A 13941-nucleotide genomic window follows, 5' to 3' on the forward strand; every position below is an offset into this window, starting at 1 on the left:
CCAGCAATGTAGGAGGGTCCCAGTCTCTTTACACACTTGTCAGCATTTGATGTTTTCTGTCTTTCTGAATTTCGCTATTAATGCTGGCGTGAGTTGATATTTCAGAGAGAGGGTCCTGTTAACTGCACAGGTCACATAACCGTGAAGCCAGTCCTGTTAAGATGACTGGGTTTATGACACTTTCACAGAACTTGCGGGAAAGAGTAAACTGAGCTGCCAAGACCATCTGACCTATATGCTCTGATGTTAACAGAATTCCTTCTCTCACCAGCTCTTCTTTCTGTATGTTCAATTGGTTTATTCATTCTGTATTCAACACATATTTACTGAGAAGAAAAGGAGTCCTGAGAAGAGAACCTTTAATCAGTTGACTGCTAACCAAAAGGTTCAAACCCACCAGCCACTCCTCAGAAGAAAGATGTGGCAGTCTACTTCTATATAGATGTGGAGCCTTGGCAACCTATGCGACAGTTCTGCTCAGAGTCACTGTGATAACGGCTTGTGTTTTTTGTTTTGTTTGGTTATAGCCTCCACCTTGAATACTCTTGTCAGTTTGTCATACATGTTGCTGTGATGCTGGAAGCTATGCCACCCGTATTTTAAGTACCCACAAGGACAGGTTTCAGCAGAGCTTCCAGACTAAGACAGACTAAGAAGAAGGAGAGACAGACTGCTTCCAAAAATATAGTGACTAAAAACCTTATGAATAGCAGTGGAACATTGTCAGCACCAGAATTTGAATATTGAAGCATGATGAAGAGCAACAGAATGTTTGTCAGATGTAGTGTCAGAATATGAGCTCCTCAGGCACTTAAAATATGATAGGAGAAGAACAGCCTATTCAAAATAAAGTTGACCATAATGACATGATGGAGCTAAGTTTTTGAGACCTTCATTTGTTGATGGAGCACAACTCAAAATGAGGAGAAACGTCGGCAAGCATCCAGTAATGATTGGAACATGGAATGTATGAATGAAGGAAAATTGAAAGTTGTCAAATATGAAATGAACACATAAAGACTGATATTTTAGGCATTAGTGAAATGGGCTGGTACTGGTCCTATTGAATAAGACAAGCACAAGGTTTACTATGCCAAGAAGGACAAATTGAACAGGAGTGGCATTGTATTCATCATCAAAAAGAACATTTCAAGATCTATCTTGAAGTATAATGTCTGTGATAGGATACTATCCATACCCATATCCATAAGGAAGACAAGTTAATACCACTATTATTCAAATTTACACACAAACCACTAAAGCCAGTGATGATGAAATTGAAGATCTTACCAGTTTCTTCAGCCTGAAATTGATTAAACATACAATCAAGATGCATTGATAAATGCCGGTAACTGAAATGTGAAGCTTGTAAACACAGTGGAAGGATCATTAGTTGGAATCTATGATGTTGGTGATAGATATGATGCTGGAGATCATATGATAGAATTTTTCAAGACCAATGACTTATTCACTGCAAATACCTTTTTTAAACAACATGAATATGGCATCTACATGGACCTCACTATGCGGAATACACACGAACCAAATTAACCACATCTGTGGGGAGAGAAGATGGAAAAGCTTAATATCATCAGCCAAAACAAAACAGACCACCAATTACTCATAAGCAAATTCAAGTTGAAACTGAAGAAAATTAAAACAAGTCCACGATAGCCAAAATATGATACAACTGGATTTAGAGATCATCTCAGGAATAGATTTGATACATAAGACACTAATGACTGAAGAACAGAAAAGTTGTGTGATGACATCAAGAATTTTATACAAGAAGAAACTAAAAAGTCATTAAAAAGACAAGAAAGAAAGAAAAGATAAAAATGAATGTCAGAAGAAACTCTGAAACCAGCTCTTGAGCTGAACAGAAATTTTCAAAGGGCAGCTTTCAATAAGCATTCTAATGAAATGTTCAAAGAGCTGGAGATAGAAAACCAAAAGGGAAAAACACTCTCAGCATTTCTCAAGCTGAGGGAAGTTACAAAAAAATTCAAGCCTGTACCTGAAATATTGCAGGATTCAATGGACAAAACATTGAACGACGCAGAAAGCATCAAAATAAGATGGAAGGAATACACAGAGACATTGTACCAAAGAGATATGGTCAATGTTCAACCATTTCAAGAGGTAGATATTATCAAGAACTGATGGAAGAATTCCAGTCTGTACTGAAGACATTGGTGAAAACAAGACTCCAGGAATTGGTGGAATACTACTTGAAATCTTTCAACAAACTGATGCAGCATTGGAAGTGCAAATTCATCTATGCCAAGAAATTTGGAAGACAGTTACCTGGACAGCTAATTGGAAGAGATCCATATTTATGCCCATTCTACTGGAATGTGGAAATCATCGAGGAACATCATTAATATCGCATTCAAGTAAAATTTTGCTTAAGATAACTAAAAACTGCTTGCAATAGTATAGGAAACTTTCAGAAATTCAAATTGGATTCAGAGGATGACATGGAACAGGGGATATCATTGGTGTGTGCCAGGATTGTATCCTTTCACCACACCTATTTAATCTCTATGTTGAGGAAATAATCTAAGAGCTAGGTTATGTGAAGAAGAACATGGCATCAGGATTGGAGGAAGACTCATTAACAATCTTAGATATGCAGAGGATATCTTGCTGGAAGAGAACTTAAAATACTGAAGATCAAAGAATATAGTCCTCAATATGGATTGCACCTCAATGTAAAAAAGAAAAAAAAAAATTTAACAACTGAATCAACAAATAACATCCTGATAAATAGAGAAAAGACTGAATTTAATTTTGCTTGGATCCATAATCAACACTCATAGAAGCAGTAGCCAAGAAATCAAACATATTGCATTAGGCAGATTTGTAGAACAAGATCTCTTTTGAGGGCTAAGATGTGCCTGAGCCAAGCCATGGTATTTTCAAAAAACTCATATGCACGTGAAAGTTGAACAGTGAATAAGGAAGACCATAGAAGAATTGATGCATTTGAGTTATGGTGTTGGAGGAGAATATTAAAAGTATCATAGACAGCCAGAAGAAAGAGAAAATTTGTGTTGGAAGAAGTACAGTCAGAATGCTCCTTATAAGCCAGGATAGCAAGACTTCATCTCAATATCAGACTTGTTATCAGGAGGGACCAGCCCCTGGAGAAGGACATCATGGTTGGTAAAGTGGAGGGTCAATGAAAAAGAGGAAGACCCCCAACGAGATGGAGTGACATGGTTGCAGCAGCAATGGACTCAAGCATAACAACAATTGTAAGGATGGCACAGGACCAGGCAGTGTTTTGTTCTGTTGTGCTTGGGGTAGCTATGACTCTGCTTCCGTGAGTGTTGATGGTGGATCCAAGCAAAATGAAGTTTTTGACAACTTCAAATTTTTTTTGTTTTGTTATTTTTCTCTGCAGCTGCTCCTGATGCAGCACCTCCCTTGCCTTCTGAGCCTGCACCAGGAGCCGGGTGGAGTTGGGCTTTGTTCCACTTGAACGTTGTTTTTTTTTAAAATGTTTTATTGTGAATTGTGTGACAGTTTACATGGGAGAACATTAGCTTTACATTCATCCTATCATATATAATTTCATTGCCATGGTTACAATCCCCTCCATGCATCATCAACCAACCAAAGGGTATACCCTGCAAGCCTGCCCCCTGGTCATCAGCACACAGCCCCTCTCCCTCTCTGGGTCTAAAGTCCCCAGCCACTCCATCTCTCCACGTCATCATTTCTGCTTCCATCTCTGGCATCACTGCTTCTCTGGGTACAGTCCCGCTCTCCGCTCTTCTCCCTTAATGGTCCCAGAGACCCCCACTCCTAGACTGCAAAGTCAATCACTCCCTTCCTTTTGCTGCAAAATGTCTACCTTTACATTTCCAACCCTCATAATCAGTCCTGATAACAAATATTCACTATTGTACCACAAAAGACCTATCCGCATCTCCTTTCATCAGCCCCGTCCAGACAGATTGGATACTACTCAGTGGAGATTCTGCCTTCCTCCGTGCCCTCTAGATCTAGGCTCCCTCTTGAAAGCTTGTAAGCCAGTCACTTCTTGCCTTTGTAGCAGCCCCTCCTCCCCACCCCACCCCCATTTTGGGTAACCAATGTCCAAGGTGCCTGTCTCTGTCTACTCTGTGTATGGAAGGGTGGGAATGATCCTCGTTGTAAATAGTTGTTCTCTCTGTTGAGCTACTGCATCCATAGGTGTAGGTCAAGTTCATCAAATTGTATCAGATTACTCTTTTTTCCCTCTTCTTTCTTCTTCTAGTTGAGCTCTATCATCCAATCATTGAAGCCAGGTCAAGTGGGTATTATCTGCAAGTGTGGGTGTTCTTGTGTATGTATATGCCCTCTGTTCTTATCAGCTGGACGCTTCACTCTCCACTCTAGTCCTCTGTGGCTATGTCACTGACTCTGGGTCCAAGAGTCCCCAGGTCTCGCCACACTGCTGGCCAACCAGGTCTCCACCTGGGTTCACAAGAATCTATTGAACATTGTAGGGCTTAGCTCGCATCTTCATTGCTTTTTTCCCTCACTTCCCCTTATCAGTGATGAACGTGGTCACCAATCAGAGTGTGTATTCCCATTGAGTCTTAGTCTTGGAAGGGGGTTTGCCCCGAGGGGACCCAACCACTTGCTTTGATGTCTCCTGGGTGAGCAACTTGCGTGTTCTTGTAGTAATCAGTCAGACTGCCATTATTATTTTGTATTTTTCCTGTCGATATTTCTTTCAAGAAGTATCTTTTGTTCTTCTAGCTGCTCCAGACTGGTCTGCTTATCCTTTCAAGTGGAAATTTCCCACCTCAGAAGATTCTGGATGCGGTTCAGGATTCCACCTATGGTCTTATGTAATGCAGAGGCTCTGCAGGAAGCCTCCTTCACTGGGCATGTTGTATCCCCATTTTAGGTATTCCAATCAGTTATAGGCAGAAGACGGACTTATAAGCTTTCTATAGTGATATTTCTGGCTATTCCTTTCTCTCTCCCTCAAGTGACTATTTTATAATGGTATGCCAGGGAAAGCAAGATTCAAAAGACAGCCAAGCATCTTAACATTAATTCCCTCCTTTTCTCCATTCCAACCATGTCTCAATCCTTGTATCCCAGGGCCCTGTTGTTCCAAGGTCGTGCATACATCATTATTTACCTCTGTCCCACTTAGTCCATGAAAACTTGACTAATTGTTTTCCCATCCGCTTTGTTCTTCCATTCTACTACCCCTTCTTGTGTATGCCCCCCTCTCTAGCACCCAAACTATCCTGTGTCTATTCCCTGCCTCGTGCTCCAGCTTCCCCTCCCTCCCCTCACTCCACCCCCCACAATCCAGTAACCAGCAAAGAACCCCCCCCCTCCTTTAGTACGGGTTCTTTTTCTTAGTCTTTTACAATAGTGGTCCTATGTAGTATTTCTTCTTTTGTGACTGACTAATTTCATTCAACATAATGTCCTCAAGGTTCATCCATATTATGCGGGACTTGCAGCTTCCTTGTTATTCTTCAAGGTAGTATAATATTCTATTGTGTGTATGTACCACAGTTTGTTTATCCATTCTTCAGATGATGGGCACTTAGGCTGTCTCCATCTTTTTGCTATTGTAAATAGTGCTGCTATAAACATTTGTGTGCTTATCTTCTCGTGCTATGGCTCGTATTTCTTGTGGGTAAATACCAAGTAGAGGAATTGCTGGATCATAAGGTATTTCTATTTCCAACCTTCTGAGGAAGCACCATATTGCTTTCCAGAGAGGTTGGACCATTTTGCAAACCCACCAGCAATGCAGGAGCGTTCCAGTCTCTCCACATCCTCACTAACATTTATTGTCCTCTATTTTTTTGATCTTTGCTGTTATTGCCGGTGTGAGATGATATCTCATTGACAACTTCAATTTTTTCTGCATTTATCTTGATAGCATTTATTGGTCCAGTTGTGAGAATTTTTGTTTTCTTTACATTGAGGTGCAACCCTACTGAAAGCTGTGGTCTTTAATCTTTATCACTAGGATTTTAAATCCTCTTTGCTTTCAGCAAGTAAAGTTGTACGACCCGCATATCATAGATGGTTAATGTGTCTTCCTCCAATCCTGATGCCAAATTCTTCTTCATATGATCCAGGTTCTCGGATTATGTGTTTAACCTAAGACTGAATAAGTATGGTGAAAGAATACAACCCTTGCACACATTTTTCCCAATTTTAAGCCATTCAGTGTTCCCTTGTTCTGTTCAAACAATTGCCTCTTGGTTTATGTACTGGTTCCTCATGAGGAAAATTAGGTATTCCGGAATACTCATTCTCCACAATGTTGTCAATAGTTTGTCGTGATCCACACAATCAAAAGGGTTTGCATAGTCAATAAAGCACAGGTAAATATCTCTCTATTTTCTCTGTATTCAGTCAAGATCCATCTGATGTCAACAATAATATCTCTCATTCCACATCCTCATCTTAATCCAACTTGAATCTCTGGTAGTTCTCTGTCAATATACTGTTGCAGCCGTTTTTGAATGATCTTTAGGAAAATTTTCCTTATGTGTGATATTAATATTATCTGATGATTTCTGCTTTCCATGAGGTCACCTTTCTTTGGAATTGGCACAAATATGGATCTTTTCCTATCAGTTGGCCAGGTAGCTGTCTTCCAAATTTCTTGGCATAGATGAACGTCTCCAGTGCCACATCAGTTTGGTGAAAGATTTCAGTTTGCATCAATTCCCGATGCCTTGTTCTTTGCCAATGCCTTCGATGCCCCGTGGACTTCTTCTTTCATTGGCTCTTGATCATATCCCACCTCTTGAAATGGTTGAACATCAACCATTTCTTTTTGGTACAGTGACTCATTATATTCCTTCCATCTTCTTTGATACTTTCTGCATCATTCAATATTTTGCCCATGTTGTTGTTGTTGTTAAGTACTGTCAAGTCGGTTCCATAACAACTCTGTATAGTGTTTCCAAGGAGCAGCTGGTGAGCTTGAACCACCATAGAATCCTTTCAATATTTCAGGTTGAGACTTGAATTTTTTCTTCAGTTCTTTCATCTTGAAAAAATGTTCAGTGTGTTCTTCCCTTTTGGGTTTCTAACTTCAGGTCTTTGCATTTTTGATCAAACATTTGACTTTGTCTTCTTGAGCCAACCTTGGAAATGTTCTGTTCAGGTCTTTTCTTCCATTTGCTTTAGCATCTCTATGCTGGATAGATAGTAAGTTTCAGAGTCTCTTCTGACATCCACTTTGGTCTTTTCCTTCTTTCTTGTCTTCTTAATGACCTTTTGCTTTCTTCCTGTATGATGTTCTTGATGTTATCCCACAACTTCTCTGGTCTTCGGTCTTTAGTGTGTAATGCACCAAATCTGTTCTTCAGATGATCTCTAAATTCAGGTGGGATATATTCAAGGTCATATTTTGGCTCTCATGGGCTTGTTTTCGTTTTCTTCTTCTTCAGATGGAACTTGCCTATGAGCAATTGTTGATTTATTCCACAGTCTGCCTCTGGCCTTGTTTTGACTTTTCCACTCTTTGCACAGATTGTAGTCAATTTGAATCTGTGTATTCTGTCTGGTGAAGCCCACATGTATAGTAATCTTTTATGTTGTTTAAAAAAGGTATTTGCTTTGAATAAGTCATTGGTCTTGCAAAATTCTATCATGTGATCTCCAACATCATTGCTATTGCCAAGGCCATATTTTCCAAGTACTGATTCATCCACTTTGTTTCCAAATTTTATATTCCAATCACCAGTAAATATCAATACATCTTGATTGTATGTTTAATCAATTTCAGACTGAAGAAGTTGGTAGAATCCATCAGTTTCATCATCACTGGCTTTAGTAGTTGGTGTGTAAATTTGAATAATAATGGTATTGACTGGTATTTCTTGTAGGCATATGGATATTATCCTATCATAGACAGCATTGTACATCAAGACAGATCTTGAACTGTTCTTTTTGATGATGAATGCGACATCATTCCTCTTCAATTTGTCATTCCTGGCAGGGTAAACTATGGGATTATCAGATTCTAAATGTATTACCAAAATGTATTATCTACTCAAAAATGGATTTAATTTTAAAAGGCATTATTGTTTTAAAAAAAATAAACAAATCGTCAATACAGTAGTTGGCTCTTCAGTCACTCTTTATCAATATTACTTGTTTTATTTATTATAATAATTGTTCTTATATAACTACTGTGATGTTATTCATTATGCATACTTGTTTTTTTTATCTGCCCTCTCTAGAATATGGTAAGGACATTGCCATTCTATTTCTTCCTCTGTCTTCAGCTATTTCTCTGGCACATAGTAGGTACTCAAGAAGCAGCATTGAATAAATAAAGTATTATTGAATTCTCTTAGTTTACATTAAATTGGTGATTCTCATCTCAATTTTCAGAGGAGCTTTCAAAACACACCAATGTCCCCAAAAATCACATTCCCAGGTTTTGATAGAAATGTTTTGGGGTAGAGCCCTCCAATGGGAAAAGGATGATGAGAACCAGTAATTTAAACCAGAGCAAAATAGAAACTTATGTTTGGAGGTTATTAACAAAATATATGTAGACCTTGCTGTATTTTTGTACATTGATTTTGGTTGCACCACTGCATTTGATTGACAGTTTTGCTGGGTAGACGATTCTTGGTTGGCAGTTTTTTACATTAAGAGTTTTATATATGTCTCCCCATTACCTTCTTGCCTGCATGGTTTCTGCTGAGAAGTCATAGCTTAATCTGATTTGCTTGCCTTTGTAAGTAACATTTCTCTTTTCCCTGTCTGCTTTTAGGATTCTATCCTTGCCTTGACAGAGAAATTCCAGAGGTTCAAGCTGGATTCAGAAGAGGCCGTGGAACAAGAGATATCATTGCTGATGTCCAATGGATCTTGGCTGAAAGCAGAGAATATCAGAAAGATGTTTTCCTATGCTTTATTGACTACGCAAAGGCTTTCAATTGTGTGGATCATGACAAGCTATGGACAACATTGCGAAGTATGAGTATTCCAGAACACTTAATTGTACTTCTGAGAAATCTGTACCTGGACCAAGAAGCAGTTATTCGAACAGAGCATGGGAACACTGAATGTTTTAAAATTGGGAAAGGTGTGTGATAGGGTTGTGTTCTTTCACCATACTTATTCAACCTGTATGCTGAGCAAATAATCCAAGAAGCTGTGTTCTATGAAGAAAAACGTGGTGTCAGGATTGGAGGAAGACTCATTAACAACCTGCGATATGCAGATGATACAGCCTTGCTTGCTGAAAGTGAAGAGGACTTGAAACATTTACTGATGAAGATCAAAGAGCACAGCCTTCAGTATGGATTGCATCTCAATGTCAGGAAAACAAAAATCCTCACCACTGGACCAATAAATAACATTCTTATCAATGGAGAAAAGATTGAAGTTGTCAAGGACTTCATTCTTCTTAGATCAACTAGCAACACTCGTGTAAGCAGCAGTCAAGAGATCAGATGACGTATTGCATTGGGAAAATCTGCTACACAGGAACTTTTTAAAGTGTTGAAGAGCAGAGATATCAGCTTAAGGACTAAGGTGTGCCTGACCCAAGCCATGGTATTTTCAATAACCTCATATGGATGTGAAAGCTGGACAGTGAATAAGGAAGATCGTAGAAGAACTGATGCCTTTGAGTTGTGGTGTTGGAGGAGAATACTAAAAGTGCATGGACTGCCAAAAGAACTATTTTGGAAGAAGTGCAGCCAGAGTGCTCCTTGGAGGCCAGGATGGCCAAGCTTCATCTCTTGTACTTTGGACATATTGTCAGGAGGGAACAGGTGCTGGAGAAGGATGTCATGCTGGGTAAGGTGGAGGGTCAGAGAAAAAGAGGAAGACCCCCAAAGAGATGGATTGGCCAGGTGGCATCATTGATGGCATCAAATGTGGAAACGGTAGTGAAGTTGGCCCAGGATTGGACATTGTTTCATTCTGCTGTGCATGGGGTCGCTATGAGTCTGTTCTGACTCGATGGCACCTGACAACAACAACGTCCTTGTCTTTGATTTTGGAGAACTTGATTATAATATGTCTTGGCGATTTTCTTTCGGTGTCTATCCTTTCCGGAATTTGTTCAGCCACTTGAATGCTTATTTTCTTATCCTTCAAAATGTTAGGGAAATTTTCTTCCAGCAGCTCCTAAACTATCTCCTTTGTGGACTTCTATGATTCTTCCTGTTCTGGAATGCCAATAATTCTTAAATTATTCCTCTTTATGTTATCCAACATGAATCTTAGACTCTTTTCAGATTTTTTTATCCTTTTTTCTGCTTGCTCTCCTATCTTAGCCATATTGAGAAATTTGTTTTCCAGTTCTCTGGTTCTGGCTTCTATCTCTTTTCTTCTGCTCCTTTCCTCTTTCAGTGTTTTGTCCATTTCTGGTATTTTATCATTAGTCATCTGGACCTCTTTTTGCAGGTTTTGAATTGTTTCCAATGCTATATCTATCTTGTTTGATTGCTCCTGTATCACCTTCCTGACTTCTTCTTTATTTTCCTCCACCTTTCTGTGGTGCATTTGGATTTGTCTCCATATCATTCTGAATTCCTTCTCAGGCAGATTCAAAGGCTGCTCTTCTTCTAATGAGAAGTTTATGTCTGCTTCCAGCTCATTTGTCTCAGTTACTCTTTTCTGTTTTTGGACATGAGCTGAGATCTTTTGTTGTTTTATATTGGGCATTTTCAATAGTTAGATGCATTTTCAATGATTAAATGAATGTATGTTGCTATATTGTTAAGCTTACTGAGTGTCTCCTGGTGGATATGATCTGGAGATAGGCTTCCCTTTTCACGTCTCTTATTATTCAGCTGCAAGCTATTTTGGCAAGTGTTGGCTATCTGTGTAATGCCTAGCAGCTGGTATTGGCTCCTGTCCAGATGGTGGGATATTATGGGGTATGCTTGTAACTTGGCTAAATGACCACAATAGCTGTCTTTTCTTGGGTCACATAGGGAGAGAAAGCTCCCACCCCAAGGAAAAAGGTGAGACCCAAAGGACCAAAAACAGAAACAATATAAAAGCAGAGACAAAAAAAACAACACACAAAAACAAAAATAAAACTGTAGCCTGTGTGTGTGCACAGTAGAAACCTCCACTGGTGGGTGGGGGTGTCCACTCGTTCAGTCCCCTCCTGTAGTCACCACCATGGAAGTGCACAGACAGATATTGAGAAATGAATGGAAGAAAGATTGTCCACTATTTTTATCTCTGAAGGTCAGTTAGGTATCTGTGTATACGGCATAAATCTCAAAATAGCTGCTTCCTTGCATATGGTAGTTGGTGTTGGCTCTTGCCTTCTATCTAGGGGTTTTACAAGGTGCCCATGTGATATGGCTGTGTGGACAGACCTGCTGTCTCTTGTTAGGGAAGGCAGGAATAAAGTGTTTCGCACAGGTCAATTTTAGGGCTGAGTCCCAGAGTCAGATGTCATAAGAAGCAGCCAAGGGATTAGCTTGTGGGACTGCTGGGGCTCCTAGGGATTTCCTCCCTGTGCTGTGGGAAAACTGTGGGTGCAACTCATGACCCTTTTGGGGGTGCACTCCCACCTGCCTGAAGGTGTCTGGGCTGGGCAGAGACGGTGTAACAGGGGAGAGGAAGATAGAAAAGTGAAAAATCCATCACACCTCTTCTTCCAGATGGCACTCTGGCTTTTAGTGCTGTATTAGTCTGGCTGTCACCCCCCCCTCTGATCTCAGCCCAGGCTGAGATCGATTTCTGAATCCCAATCGATTCAGAAATCACCATGTATTCCCGCCACAGTCAGATTTCTCCACCAGTGGGCACGTACAACTGATGCCCCCAACCTTATATTAGATCAAAAGCTCTGGAACTGCACCAGGAAAGCACCTTCTCTGTTTGTTTTTGCGCCTTCTCTGTTTTTTTTACACCTCCGCCAAGGAGCCTCTCCTACCTGTCTCTGCTTCTCCTGCCCCCAAACTGGAAGTCCTGTACATTGTTTTTGGGACTGGTTCTGAGACCCATTTAGAGTATAGAGACTCTATACTCTAACATCCTCTCTCGTTTTTCTTAAGGTGCCTACTCCAGATCAGAGTACTGGTGTGGCACTGTAGGATAAAGCACTGGATTGCAAGGTCAGTTTGAACCACAAGGTTGGAGGTTCAAACTCACCAGCTGCTTCTTGGAAGCCCTATACAGGGTTGTTGTGAGTTGGAACATACTCAACGGCACTAACAACAATGACTCCAGATCTGGAGACTCATTGAAAAGATACCTTAATGTCCAAGACCCTCTTTTAGCAAGGACCAATTTGAAGGTTGAATGATGGAGCACAAAAATGCATAACATGTTAACTTGAATGGTTTCATGTACGTTTTCTTCATTGGGAGCAGGGACAGACAGCACAGTGGGTCTGAACATTAAACCAGCTGCATCTGCTCATCCCAGGCTGTTTCCATTCTGCAGTCAAGTCCCCAGGCCTGTAGACTCAGGTAACACTGTGGCATTTGTGTACAATAGTGTCTCATATCAGAGTGGAAAGAAATTGAGTTTGAGAATCAGAGAGATGTGGCTTCCAACCCCATTGATCACTCACCAGTTCTGTGACCATCAGCATCTCTGGGCCTCAATTTCCTCATCTGTAGAATGGGGATTCTAATGCCTCTCTATCTTATGGTTGCTGCGAGAGTTGAATGCTATATAATTTGTATAACATATGGATTATGCATTGGACTGCTAATCACAAGGTCAGCAGCTCGAATCCACATAGCATCTAATACATGTTAACTATTTCTCAACGTTTCAGGTTAGTTATTGCACCAGCTGTTTTGATAGTTTCCCCCCTTGGTTTATTGAGTAATAATAGTAAAAGTTTATAACAAGTCACAAGTTGGCCTGCACCCTTGTTTTGCTTGGCTCTCATAGTATGTTACAAAAACCTGATGTAGTTGCAACATTTAAAACTAGGGCTCTTACATAAAAATCTGGATTTGGGTCTTCATGGAAAACATCTACATTTTCACAATCGACTGGAGCTGTCAGTCGGCTGCTCTCTCACATTCATAGTCACCATGGTCCCTGCAGCCTTATACCTGCTCCCCACACAAACTTCCTCCACTTCCTGATAACTAGCTACTATAGGCTTGACCTAGTTTATAAAGCCCCTAGTTTATAAAATACTTTCACTCACTTCATCTCATTTGAGTCTTAATGAGGGAGGTATTAATATCATCCCACATTTTGTAAGGGAACAAACAGAGGATGAAATGTTACGTGACCTAGTCAGGGTTAATAATAACGAATGTTGTTGTTATGTGCCATCTAGTCGGTTTCAATTCATAGCAACCTGTATAGAGTTTCTGAAGCACTTAGCAGCTGATGGGTTTGAATTGCCAACTTTGTGGTTTGCAGTCTGGTGCTGGTTCTACAGCACCATTTAGTGGGTGTTCACCATTTGCCAGGCATTATTCTAAGCAGTTTACATGTTTTAATGACTTAAACCCTTACAACAACTAGATAGATATTTTCATTATTCCTATTTTACAGATGAGAAAATTGAGGCAGAGAAAGGTCAAGGAACTTTCCCCAGGTCATACAACTAAAAAACTCAATACAAACCCAAGCCTTTTGAGTTCTACTATAAATCATCCAACAACAAAAAGACAGACAATATTTCATGATGAGAACCTGAGGAAAAGCAAATTTGAAAAAAATTTCCTGCTAAAATGCTCCATTTAGTTAAGACAAGCTCACTGGGATCCATCAGAAGATATTGAAACTTAGCATATTTGATCAAAATAATTCCTATCATCATTTCCCTCTCAGATTTCTGGAGATTTCTAGCAAGGACTGTAGTCTTCCTGAGGCAGGTGGGAATAATATATAGCCTACAAAACTTAAATAGACAATAAAGTTAAAATGAATTGCTCTATCAGAGGGCAGAAAGAAACATTATTTTTGAAATAATTATTTTAAATAAGTATT

This window comes from Chrysochloris asiatica, unplaced genomic scaffold (assembly GCF_000296735.1).
Source record: "Chrysochloris asiatica unplaced genomic scaffold, ChrAsi1.0 scaffold00026, whole genome shotgun sequence".
Lineage (NCBI taxonomy): Eukaryota > Metazoa > Chordata > Mammalia > Afrosoricida > Chrysochloridae > Chrysochloris > Chrysochloris asiatica.